The following is a 13,916-nucleotide window of genomic DNA, read 5'->3' as shown; positions in this document are numbered from 1 at the left end:
TGTTTTATGTGTTTTTATCTACAGACACCTTGTTTAATATATGTTTCTTACCAATAGCTAACTATATGTATTATTCTTTATAATAAAACACAAGCTGGGAAGAGTTTTGCATTTTCTTGACCTTGGGTAATGTGACTAAAAATGTATTTGGCTGTCAACCTCACAACAATGCTGTCCACTAAACTTTTTTTTTTAAGATGGAGTCTCGCTCTGTCGCTCAGACTGGGGTGCAGTGGTGCAATCTTGGCTCACTGCAACCTCCACCTTCCGGGTTCAAGAGATTCTCCTGCCTCAGCCTCTTGAGTTGCTGGGATTACAGGTGCACACCACCACACCCGGCTAATTTTTGTATTTTTAGTAGAGATGAGGTTTCACCATGTTGGTCAGGCTGGTCACGAACTCCTGACGTTGTGATCCGCCTGCCTCAGCCTCCCGAAGTGCTGGGATTACAGGCGAGCCACCGCGCCCCGCCAGTCCACCAAACTTTTAGTGTCATCTCATGAATCCACAAATTTCACTGTTTTTTTTTTTTATTCTTCTTCTTTTTCCATAACTTTACCAGGTACTATAGATGTTACTTGGGCACTTTTCAGAGTGGCCTCACATCTGCGTCAATGACTTTCCTCTTCCTCCTTCTGGATATAACATATTGTTGACGCACTGCTGTTGAACTTACTGTCAACAGCACTGTAACTCATGCCTGAGCCAAGCTTGTCTAACACGTATATTTTCTCTGTAAAGCACATGACAGCCTTTCTGCACTTAGGAACACTAGACAGCACTTCAGCAGTACACTTGGGGGCCATTTTAAACAATTAAATCACTGACAGGCTCCGCTCCGCTCAGGGAGGCCCCAGACACGGGTTTCCCACGGCAGCACCACGGCACGCCCGGCGCAGCTGCTGCCCCGACCCCCCGGCTCCAGGGGGCAGTGGAAGGGGCACTACTCCTCGGGCATTACTTAGAGAAGAGAGACCGTCTCGCCCTCCCGCCGGCCCTCCTTCTCTCCCGCTCGGGCCCGCACAATTCTCTGCCAGAGGGACAGTCGGCCTAATATGTTATGACCTCTGATCACTAGATCCCCTGCATCTCCACTGAACAACCAAGGCACCCCTACTCCGGCACAACTCACAAAATCCAGTGCGGCTGCCCACATTGATGTGGGCCAGTGTCCAATAGTTTTGGACAGTCTCAGACAGCACTATTTCACTGACAGAGATGGACAGATGTTCAGATATATCTTGAATTTTCTACGAACATCCAAACTCCTCATTCCTGAAGATTTCAAGGACTACACTTTGTTATATGAAGAGGCAAAATATTTTCAGCTTCAGCCCACGTTGTTGGAGATGGAAAGATGGAAGCAGGACAGAGAAACTGGTCGCTTTTCAAGGCCCTGTGAGTGCCTTGTTGTTTGTGTGGCCCCAGACCTCACAGAAAGGATCACGCTAAGAGGTGATAAATCCTTGGTAGAAGAAGTATTTCCAGAGATCGGCGATGCGATGTGCAACTTTGTCAGTGCAGGCTGGAATCACGACTCCATGCACTTCGTCAGGTTTCCACTAAGTGGCTACTGTCACCTCTGTCTAGGTCCTCGAGAGGTTGCAGCAAAGAGGATTTGAAATCGTGGGCTCCTGTGGGGGAGGAGTGGGCTCATCCTAGTTCAGCAAATACATCCTTCGTAGGGAACTGAGGCGGACGCCCTCCCGTACCCTCCTCCATCATCCGGATAAAGCAAGAGCCTCTGGACTAAACGGACATATTTCTTATGCAAAAGGAAAACACACACAACTAATAACTCAAACAAACAACAAAAAAGGGACATTTATGTGCCGTTGGGACAGCAAACCAAGTCCTGGACCTAAAGTTGAATAAAAGACATATTTATATGCAATAGAGACCACACCTGTATTCATATGGGAACAACTGGAACAGTGATATCCTCAAGGTGAAAAAAAATATGTACATATGTATATATATATATGTGTGTGTGTGTATATATATATGTGTGTGTATATATATATGTGTGTGTGTATATATATATATATGTCAAAAGGTAGGAAATGCAAAAAAGAAAAAAAAAAAAGGTGATAGCCGTAGTTGGTGCTGTGATGGCCATGAAGTATCCTGGGCCCTCCGAGGCCTCTGACCAATAAACAAGCCATGAGCGGTGAGGACAGTCTCCTTACAGTTTCCACTGCCAACAGCCATCCATTCTTTCTTTTTCCTTTGTCTTTCTTTTTCCTTTGTCTTTCTTTTTCCTTTTTAAAAAAAAAAAACAAAAAAAAAAACACGGCCAGGCACGGTGGCTCACGCCTGTAATCCCAGCACTTTGAGAGGCCAAGGCGGGCGGATCACCTGAGGTTGGGAGTTCGAGACCAGCCTGACCAACATGGAGAAACCCTGTCTCTACTAAAAAAAAAAACAAAATTAGCCAGGTGTGGTGGCACATGCCTGTAATCCCAGCTACTCGGGAGGCTGAGGCAGGAGAATTGCTTGAACCCGGGAGGCGGAGGTTGTGGTGGGCCGAGATTGTGCCATTGCACTCCAGCCTGGGCAAGGAGAGTGAAACTCTGTCTCAAAAAAAAAAAAAAAAAACACACCTTGAATCAAGTTTCTTTGTATATGGAGGTTCCACGACTCTCTTTAGGTAGGGACCAGGCAGGACTTCAGAAAAACCCTATGAGCACATTGCATTTGAAAGATGTTAGACATGAAATGCTAAACGTAGTTTGTACAGAAGTCACACCTTTTTGTCCACCTCACAGATGTGAACTTCATTATTCCTTGTTAGAATTGCTCCAGTTCAAGTCTGCTGCTTTCCTACAATTTTTCAAATTTTATAATGTATTAAATACAATAAACTCTGTTTAAAAAATAAGGTCTGTGTGAAACACACGTGTGGGGGTCAGGCTGGATTAAAATGAAATTTTTCTTTTAAAAAAAGTCACTGACAAAAAGCACAAAAATGCCAAAAATGTGACACTAAATAGACAGTGATAACGACACCGTTACGGTATGACAGCTGAAATAAGAGGCAGCGCATTGCCTTGTTTGACCTCAGCTAAGAACTGTGCCTGGAGAAACACATTTTTCACTGCTCGGGGCATGCTTGTGAATGACTGAGGAGGCCTGACAATGATTGATTTGGGGGTTACAAATACATTTCAGCGAGCAGGCAAATTTGGAAGTTTGGAACCTGCAAATAATGAGAGTATCTCATGAAGCCACTAGAGGATGTCCTTTTGCCCAAAAAGAATTCAGCCAAAAAGAAGAAATTTTGCGATACAGAAAACAGAAGATTCAACCCAGGAAGGATTGAAGTGGGTGGGAAAGGTGTCTTCAGGAAGAGGAAAGTGATAAAATACCTGATGAACCTGATTATACTGAGAAGAGACTTAGATAACTGGTGGAAAATTGTGCTTGGATTAACGACGATTATATATATTTTTAAAACCAAGTTAATAAACAATAGGCTGGGCATGGTGACTCATGCCTGTAATCCCAGCACTTTGGGAGGCCAAGGTGGGTGGATCACCTGAGGTCTGGAGTTCGAGACCAGCCTGACCAACATGGTAAAATCCCGTCTCTACTAAAACTAAAAAATTAGCTGGCTGTGGTGGCACATGTTTGTAATCCCAGCTACTCAGGAGGCTGAGGCAGGAGAATTGATTGAACCCGGGAGGCAGAGGTTGTGGTGAGCCAAGATGGTGCCACTGCACTCCAGCCTGGGCAATAAGAGTGAAACTCCATCTCAACAAAAAAAAAAAAAAAAAAAGAAAAGAAAAAAACAATAAAACGAACACTATCTCTAGGGAAAACAAAAAGTTGGGGTAGAAAAGGAAAAGCCAACATAGGCTTTTGCAAAAATCTCAGTGACAACAGATATGTCCATCACTGTCATAATGTGAGTAGTGAGCACTGTTCTACCAACACCAGGATGCGACTGTCTTGACAGCATGGGGAGGGAAGTGGGAAGGATGGAATTCTGTGGTGGGGCTGGGAAGCCAATAGAGGATCTGCAAGTCCAAAATTTCAAGATGGGACAACATAAGCATGTTGTTTGCAGATACAGCAGGTAAATTGCCCCCACGGAAAAGCATTCTGGGTTGGGGAAAAGCTGGGGTGGGATGTAGGGCACAGGGTGTAAGAGAATGCTGTATTTTTCTATAAGCATTCTTAGAATATCTCCTGATACATGTATATAATAACTTTCATAAAAATAAAAATTGGGGGAAGAAGATGGGTTTCGAGTGACGGAAGAAAAATTGAAGTATCCAGATGATGTGGTAGTCAGGGCTGTTAACAATATCCTTGGAAAATTCCAGGCTTAGAGCCAATAAACACAAAGCCCAGAATGGGGCTCAGGCAGATTGTCCAGGAGGCTGCAGAGCAGCATTCAGGGTCGGTGGGCTACCATGCCTCTCTGACACCCTGTACGTGGAGCTGCTGGAGCGACAGCTTTGGACCCGAGTGATGGATGCTCTGAAGAGAAAACAAAACCTTCCTGGGTGGGGAATGAGAATCAAAATACAAGCCCAAGAACTCCCCACTTTTACAGCAGACCCCAAGCCAGGGTCCAAGCCCCCTGGATAAGGAGAGGAGTGGGAAATCAAACTCAGAAGGCAACCCCCTGCTCCCATGCCAGAGGACCACACAGTCTTTTCCACTCCCAGGTTCACCAGTGTAGAGTTTCTTCCATGACAATTGGCATCAGACCACCAGGAGTTTCCCCTTGGGCTGAGGAAACCCAATGTTTAATACAGACCCTCAACTACACACAGGAACAGAAAACCTGGAATCAATCATTTGAGGAAACAGAAGTAGCCCCAAAGAAAATAAAACTAGTAGGGCAAAGAGGAAAGGATTTTCATCATAAGTATAATGAATATCCTGAGAATAGTTTAAGTAGATACTGCATTTTTTAAGTGTTATGAAAAAAATTAACTTATTGAAAATGTTAATGGATGGAAAGTCTTTTTTTTTTTTTTTTTTTTAATGTTTTAAATGAAGTCTCACTCTGGAGCCCAGACTGGAGTGCAGTGGCACAATCTTGGCTCACTGCAACCTCCGCCTCCCAGGTTCAAGCAATTCTCCTGCCTCAGCCTCCTGAGTAGCTGGGATTACAGGAACACACCATCATGCCCAGCTAATTTTTGTATTTTCAGTAGAGACAAGGTTTCACCACGTTGGCCAGGCTGGTCTTGAACTCCTGACCTCAGGTGATCCATCCACCTCGGCTTCCCAAAGTGCTGGGATTACAGGCGTCAGCCATCACATCTGGCCATAGATGGAAAGTGTTGACTGTGAGTTGTCCAGCTTCTTGGCATGTTGAACAAAGAACTGAACAAAACACACAAAACAGCAAAAGAAGAAAGAAGCAATGAAAGTGCAGATTTACTGAAGTGAAAGTATGCTCCAAAGAGTGGGAGCAGGCTGGAGCAAGTGGCTCAAGAGCCCAGATTACAATGTTCTTTAGGGTTTTTATTAAGCTAAAAGAATTTGGTAACACCCCCTAGGTGCCCTTTAGAGGCCTCTAATTGATTACACCCTTTGAAGGATTGGCCCACAGCCAATCAAAGGCTGAAGTGGAGACTTCACCTGTGACCAATCAGAGGCTGAAGTGAAGAGTTGGCCTGTAGCCAATCAGAGGCTGAAGTAGAGACTTCTGTCTGGTTATCACAGGAGTGAGGGTCTGGCCTGTAGGCTGCTTAACGTTGCCTAGAACTAGCTGCATCTGCGTCCTTTTGCTTACACCTTAACCCTTGGTTACCCCAACTCCCTATTCTTCCACCTCAAAAATTACAATGATTGCCAAAATAAAAATAGGCCAGTAGATGAGGCCAGTAAATGAGGCCAGTAGATGTACAATAGCAAAATGGACACAGCTGAAGATAAAATTTGTAAACTAAAAGATTAAGAAATTATCCCGGAATGCAATACAAACAAATATAAGAGACAGGGGAGATAGATCCAGAAATTCCAGTGGCCATCTAATAGGAATTCTAGAAGGAAAACAACCTTCATAATTTGGGCAAGGAGGGAGTACTTTCTAAGAATGTTACAAAATCCAAAATAAAAGATTGTCAAATGTGACATTATAAAAGTCAAAATGTTGGTACAGCAAAAAAGAAATGAGCAAAACTAAAACATAAGTGACAGTCTTGGAGAAAATATTTGCATCATTCATAACATGTGAAAACTTAACGTCAAAAATACAGAGAGAATTTCTGCAAATTTGCTAAAAAAGAGAAATAACAAGTTGAAAAATGCACAAAGAAAATGATGTGAGAGAACAAGGAAAGGATACTGGCTGGGTTTGGATGGAGGTCAGTGGCTGGGCCCGAGGTGTAGGTTGCTCCATGAGGGCAGGGTCTGGTGTGGTGTGAATCTCCTACTGGCGCTGAAGGAAGGAGCACCAGCCTGTCCAGTGGTGGGCAGAGACAGGGGCCAGGCTTGAAAGCAATGAGCAGTCAGACCCCCAAAATGGCTTTATTACGGTTCTAATGCCAGAAATTTAATTTTTTCTCAAACCTCAAAATAATCTCTCAGAAAAGTAAATAAATGACATAATTGGGATGCTTTGAAAATCATTTTCAAAAACCACCATAAAGCAGTAGTAAATACTTTCCAGAACAAAAGACAGCCAATGCGGATAATTATTAGGAGCACAACCATCATTATCTCACACCCCAAAACAGCCAACCTTCCAGCCTTTAGTGCACTTACTAACTGGAGTCTGACAGAGGCCCCAAAGTCAAAGACATAGCCTTTAGTAAAAAATAAGAAAGATCTTTGAATTTATGAGTCCACGTGCCATAAGAACATCCAGAATGTTCTGACAGAGCCTTCAAACTCCTGCTGCCATCGTCACAGTCTATTCTTGTGGGTTACGTTCTAATTTAGTAACTGGGGAAACATCTCCCTGCCTGGCTGCCACTCAGAGAGCTGGGTTTAGACTCATCACTCCTTTCTTTGACATTAAAAAAGGGTCATCATTTATTTAAGAAGTTTTATTTCAGACTTTTGTGTATGGCAGAGTACAGGTGTTTCTGCACCCATATCCCCATGATAATTAATGATGAGCTAGGAGAATGGGAGAGAAAAGAAGGAGGAGACAGAAACACAGACTTTTTAAATGAAGCTAAGAGATACCTGTTCATTGCACATGAACATTTGAGGACTGCGAACTGCCTTAGCAGAATATGTAGGATGAAAACTAGATGCCTACCAAGGACTGATTCATCCTACAGAACTTGGAAATGCTCAGGGATTGAAGACATGGGTACCTTGAAGGCAGACATAAGGTTGCAGACCAGAACATGGTGGGAGGCCGGCGCGGTGGTTCACACCTGAAATCCCAGCACTTTGGGAGGCCGAGGTAGGTGGATCACGAGGTCAGGAGATCGAGACCATCCTGGCTAAGACAGTGAAACCCTTTCTCTACTAAAAATACAAAAAATTAGCCGGGCAAGGTGGTGGGCGCCTGTAGTCCCAGCTACTCGGGAGGCTGAGGCAGGAGAATGGTGTGCACCCGGGAGGCGGAGCTTGCAGTGAGCTGAGATCGCGCCACTGCACTCCAGCCTGGGCGACAGCGAGACTCCGTCTCAAAAAAAAAAAAAAAAAAAAGAACATGGTGGGAAAGATAAAAGTCTGCATAAAAACAACTAGGAACCCTGGACCAGCAGCTGGCTACACATACATGAATGAGCTGAGGCTGGCTGACACCAGCCAAAGTGCACAGCAGAGCCTATCCTAAATTGCTAACCCACAGGATAGTACGCTAACTAAGTTGTGTTTATTTTTATTTAATATGTTTTTGTTTTTTTTGAGATGGAGTTTTGCTCTTGTCGCCCAGGCTGAAGTGCAACGGCATGATCTCGGTTCACAGCAACCTCCACTTCCTAGGTTCAAGCGATTCTCCTGCCTCAGTCTCCTGAGTAGCTGGTATTACAGGAACCCACCACCATGCCCAGCTAATTTTTTGTATTTTTAGTAGAGACAGGGTTTCACCACGTTGGCCAGGCTGGTCTCGAACTCCTGACCTCAGGTTATCTACCCACCTTGGCCTCCCAAAGTGCTGGGATTACAGGCGTGAGTCACTGCACCTGGCCTCCCTCTCCAGACTCTATTTCCCCTCTGCCACCTGGATACCAGGAGAATCACTTGAACCCGGGAGGTGGAGGTTGCAGTGAGCCGAGATCTCACCACTGCACTCCAGCCTGCGTGACAGAGTGACACTCTGAAAGAGGGGAGGGGAGGGAAGGAAAGTGAGACTCTGAAAGAGGGGAGGGAAGGGAGGGAGGGGAGGGGGAGGAGGGGAGGGGAGGGGGGGAGGGGGGGAGGGGAGGGGGAGGAGGGGAGGGGAGGGGGGGAGGGGAGGGGGAGGAGGGGAGAGGATGGGGAGGAGGGGAGAGGATTGGGAAGAGGGGAGGGGAGGAGGGAGAGTAGGGTGGGGTAGGAAGGGGAGGGAAGGGGAGGGGAGGGGAGGGAAGGGAAGGGAAGGCTGTTGGAAGCTATTAAGTGTAATAGTTATGAGAGTAGATATGTCGAGTAGAACACACTATTAAAGCTACGAATATGAAAAAAATATTTGAATTGTTTTGTATGTTCTCTAACTGATCTATTTCTTTGGATAATCTAGTAATTTCTTCCAGATGTCTTTGAGTAACAACTTGTTGGCGCTGGCAAGCAAAAGTGATAGCCATTTCTTGTACTTCATGGCTGCAGTTTGCACTCCAGAAGCTAGCAATTATCTGAAGTTTTTCAGATGCATCGTTCACAAACTGCTGTTTAAAGCCTCTTTCCTCGGCACAAGTGGTCCAGGATAGCCTTTCATAAAGATACCAAACTCCATACATACATAATGAAACATATACGAATTGCCAGCTTATAGTTTTCCAAATTACTCCTCCAACAGTGATGTCCATAGAAGTCCTAAATGTAAGAGAAGCTAATCCAGTTATTAAGGTAACCATGAGTTCTTTGTGTGATGCATTATCTGGTGTTGCTGGGTTGATAGAAGCAGTGGGAGTACAGGCTAAAGAGCTAGGGAAAGTTAGCCTCTGACAATCCTAGGAGCACCCTCTGAGCATTTGTAGGGCCCAGGAATCAATGCACAAGTGAAGACCAGCCCAGGGAAAAATGGAATACAATACCCTCTTGAAAATCTGGTCATAACTTGTGGCAATACAGATCATAACTGAGATCAAATTTCTTGCAAGGGATCAGTGTATGCAGTTTATTCTATAGATCAGCTGAAAGTAATGGTTTCAAATTTTTAATAATTTCTTCCTTGGATTAAACACTGAGGCATTGTCTTAACGGTGCATCAATCAGCCATATTTCTTCTGATACTGTCTTCTAAGTGCTAATCTAAGTCACCTTTATATACTTTCAATACACGTGGAGTAGGATGAAACTCTGAACAAAATTCATCAACCAAAACAGACGGTCAACAAATTTCATCTGCTTTGCACGTGAAACCTTGTTTGCTACTTCCATGGTAACCTCCCTGATTTATTTATTTTATTTATTTATTTATTTTTATTTATTTTTTTGAGATGGAGTCTCACTCTGTTGCCCAGGCTGGAGTGCAGTGGCATGATCTCGGCTCACTGCAACCTCCCCTTCCCAGGTTCAAGCAATTATCTGCCTCAGCCTCCCAAGTAGCTGGGATTACAGGCACCCGCCACCACGCCAAACTAATTTTTGTATTTTTAGTAGAGACGGGGTTTCACCATGTTGGCCAGGCTGGTCTTGAACTCCTGACCTCGTGATCCACCTGCCTCAGCCTCCCAAAGTGCTGGGATTACAGGCGTGAAGCACCGCGCCTGGCCTTCCTGATTTTTTTCTTAACATCTAGTGTTAAAAGGTTCATCTGGTTTGGGATAAAGTTCAGTCTATCAATTTGTTCTTCCCACTCTTTGAATAAGCTCTTCTCTGTTGCTGCCGCGTTTATTGAATCCATTGTGTTTTTCACAATATCTAGTATTGGCTTAGCTCCGATAGTGTGCTGTTTAAACCCTGTTTTCACTGCTGATTGTGAGATACACTCCTTAAAGATTTGTTAAAATTCTGAGACTCCTATAATCTTGCCTGAAATCGTTTACCGAGTACTTCACTGCCTTCCGGCATCCCCTGTGGTTTGTGCTGTCTAGCGCTAAGAACTTCCTTTGCTGAAATGAAGAATATATGATTCTGTGCTTCTAAAGGATCCACAACTTTAACCTCCTCCACAAAGAAATGCAAGCATCTTTCCATGTGCTGTCTACATACATCTTCCATATATTCTGGCTCTGATGAAGCGACATCCCAGTGATTATTCAGAATTAAATTATTAGGCTTGGAAAGCTGCTCATTTACCTTGTGAAAAAAATGTTTGTCTGTGTTCATTACTGTTGATTCAGAGTTTACAAACAAATGATTACATAAGCATCTAAGCAACACTCATCAATCCAGGTATCCAGCTCTGTAGTGACATCTGTGCCTGGACTGTCTACTAAAACCAGCTCACCTTTCAAGAGGACACACTTTGTCTTTGGCCAAAACACGTGTATGACAGCCAGCTTCCAAGTCTGTGTCCATATGAAGGGCATAGGACAGCGGATGAACTGTCTTTACACTCTTTTTTCATCTTATCCTTTTGTCATAAGATAGGTTTTATCTCCATTGGTCCCTTAAACACTTAGGAAGCAATTGGTTGTATGGTCAATCCCACCAGGGAGAGCTTTATCCCACAACATTGCATTGATAACAGAGCTTGTCCTGCCAAAAAATGCCACCTTCATTTGTCTCCGAGATAGCACCTTACCAATGATAGAAAGCTTGTTTTTATATTCTTATATTTCTACTTGATTATCCTCAGTAGCTCAGTCAAGTTCTAGATTCTTATATGTTGCTATTATTATTCCACCCTGATTGGATCTTCAGATCTTGAGCTGAGAAGGGAGATTCACATACTTCAACAAAATGTGATCCTCAGTAACAAACTCCAGTAACTGGTCAAAGATTTCAGTAATTGCTTTCTTATCCAGCACAAAGTGCTTCAGTGGAGAAGCCCCCAAGCTGCCCCATCTTTCCAAGAGATCACTCTGTTAATTTTTTTAAAATCTTTTTTAATCTTGGTGTTTCATTTTAGATAGCATCTAATGCTGTCTTTTAGGTCACTGATATTTTCTTCTAAAATTTCTGATCTGCTGTAATTCTCATCTAATATATTTTTCAACTCAGTTTTTAAAGCTTTCAACTCTGGAAGTTTGATCTGGATCTTCCACGTCACTACTTAGCATTTTTAATCTTTTCTCTAGCTTCTTAAACATATGAAATTTGATCAGAATAACTGTTTTAAAGTCCTTGCCTATTCTATCATCTGTGTCATTTTGGAGCTGGTTTTGATTCACTGATTTTTCTTCTCATTATGGGCTGTATTTTCTTGCTTCTATGAATGTCTGGCAATTTTTCTTTGAATGGTAGATATTGATGATTTATTTCATTGGTTGTTGACTATTTTTGTACTCCTATAAATATCTGAGCTCTGTTCTGAGATGTAGTTAAGGTACTTTGAAAGAGTTTGATCATTTCTCGGCTTGCTTTTAAGATTTGTTTATTAGAAGCAGATCTGAATTTATTCTAGGATTAATTTTTCTCCACTACAGTGGCAAAGCGGTTCTTAGTACATTAACTGATGCTCTCTGAATTACAAAGTTTTCCATTCTGGTTTTTGGGAACAGGTGCTATTTTTGGCCTTGTGTGTTCTTTGAAGCACTGTTCTCTTCAATCTTTTGGATCATTCTTCCCCCATCCTCAAAGCATTTCTTCACACATATGTACTGATCAGTGCTCTGCTCAAGATCCCATGGGAACTCTCTGCAGGTCTCCAGTGTTCTTCCTCTGTGCCGCTCTCTTCTCTTCAGAACTCTTGCTCTCTTGGCTTCCCCAATTCCCAGCTCTGTCTCAACTCAGAAAGACCACCATGTTCCACCTGGTTGCCCCTCCCTGCGACATGGCCTGAAAGCTTTCTCAGAGCCATAAGGTGGACAATCTTAGGGCTCACTTTGACGCAGGGCAGCTGAGCCCCCAAATTGGAGTCTTAGCCCAGGAAAATTCTTGGCTTTACCCAGGAAGGAATTCAAGGGTAAGCCAGGGGTATTAGACAGCAATCTTTTATTGAACCAGAACTGTCCTTATGGAGCAGGGCTAACTCATTGGCAGTGCCCCAAAGCATTTCTTGTGGGCTGTTGGCTACCTGTGTTTCTACCTACTTTTACCCACTTTTAATTACATGCAAAATTAAGGGGTGAATTAATGCAAATTAAGGGGCAGGTCATTCAGAATGTTATAGAAAAGAGGGGGCAACTTCCTGGTCATTGCCACAGAAAGAGGTGGTAACTTCTGGTCATTGCCATGACATTTGTAAACTGTCTTGGTGCTGATGAGAGTGTCTTATGCTAATGAGCACTGGGAGCAACTAGAAGCTGCCTTTGAGCCACCTGCTGGTTTTTGCCAGTTTCTTCACAGAGTCCTGTTTTGACCAGATCCTAGCTTGGTCAGCAGGGTTGTGACTGGAAAGCAAGTCCTGCCAGCCTCCTTCCTCAACTGCACGTTTCTCATGCTTCTTAGATATCACTGTCCTTTGCTGCCTGATGTCCATGCAATGTTGTTCTTTCACGTATTTATTTTGGTTGTTTCAAGTAGGAGATTGTTACTCCATTTCAACCAAATTTAAAGCCCTTTAAAATCTCTTTCATTTTACGCTGTCTTCTCCATTTGTAGAGGCATCAGATAAAATTCCTTTGACTTTCTGCAGTCTTTCTTTGAATAGTAAACCTAAAAATATACTTATTTTTGGATATTTAAAAGATTTCTCTAGTTATTATAGTGCAAGTTCATTTTTATATTTCAATATCAGGCTTTCATTTTAATAGCAATATTATTTTCTACCTTATACTTACTCATTTACAACTTCTCTCAAAATGCTCTGTGAAGCTATTTCTAAAGTTGAATCAGGAAATTATCTAACAAAGTTCAGGAATTAAGATTATGGCTTTATTACAATAATAGAGTGTCACTACCATACTTCTTTATAAGGCAAAAATGTTATCCATATTGTGAATGAAATTTCCATAGCAGTGTCTTCAAAAAGTAATGAGTACTTTAGTATTTTTTAAATATACAGAATAATTTTTTTTTTAAGTATCATCGTTTTCTAGGTTTCCTTGAAGTCCTAACAAATATAAGAACATTTCCCATTATTTTACCTGTGTATACTTATATTCCCACTATTTTCCTCCATTATAGAAAAGGCATACTGTCTTTAAGTGTTTTTTTTCTTTCATTATTAAAATACTAGTAATGATATTCAAAGATTTCCATGACTGAGACTCTACTGACTGTTTCACACTTTCTGTTCCACCCAGATGGAGGATTCTAAGGCCCCCTCACGGGCCACACTTAACTGTGTCCACCTCCATGTTCTCTGTTATCCTCCTGAGATGAACCTCCTGCCGCTTTCCAATGTGTGCCATCCAATATCATCCTTCCATAAGGAGCCAGCCCCAGTACCAAATCCAGGAAGCCCTTTCAAGATTTCCCTCCACCTCAACTCAACTTTCCCTCTTGGAAATTCCACTGAATTTTGTTTAAACTTGATTTTAACTTTGTTTTAGAGTCTTTTGTTTATATTTCTTACACTGCTAGATAGGCGATTCTCAAAGTTTAGTGTGCATCAAAATCACCCAAGGACCTTGTTAAGACTTTGCTGAGCCCTACTCCCAGAGTCTCTGGGGCCCAAGAATTTCTAGCATGCTCTCAGCTGATGCAGATCCTGCTGGTCCAAGGAGAACACTTTTCAGAACCCCATGGTCTAGACCCCTTGAAAGTAGTATCTATGTCTCATGCATCTTAATTCCACAAAG

General features: G+C 42.8%; 2 pseudogenes; one reads left to right on the top strand and one right to left on the bottom strand.

Annotated features, from left to right (window-relative positions):
• Positions 1 to 514: 514 nt before the first annotated feature.
• On the bottom strand, positions 515 to 13,472 carry LOC129478502 (mitofusin-1-like; annotated as a pseudogene).
• On the top strand, positions 1,044 to 1,753 carry LOC129478323 (BTB/POZ domain-containing protein KCTD1-like; annotated as a pseudogene).
• Positions 13,473 to 13,916: the final 444 nt, after the last annotated feature.

This window comes from Symphalangus syndactylus, chromosome 3 (assembly GCF_028878055.3).
Source record: "Symphalangus syndactylus isolate Jambi chromosome 3, NHGRI_mSymSyn1-v2.1_pri, whole genome shotgun sequence".
Lineage (NCBI taxonomy): Eukaryota > Metazoa > Chordata > Mammalia > Primates > Hylobatidae > Symphalangus > Symphalangus syndactylus.
The sequence above is the reverse complement of the archived record's forward strand: the minus strand, read 5'-3'. Positions and strand labels throughout refer to the sequence as shown.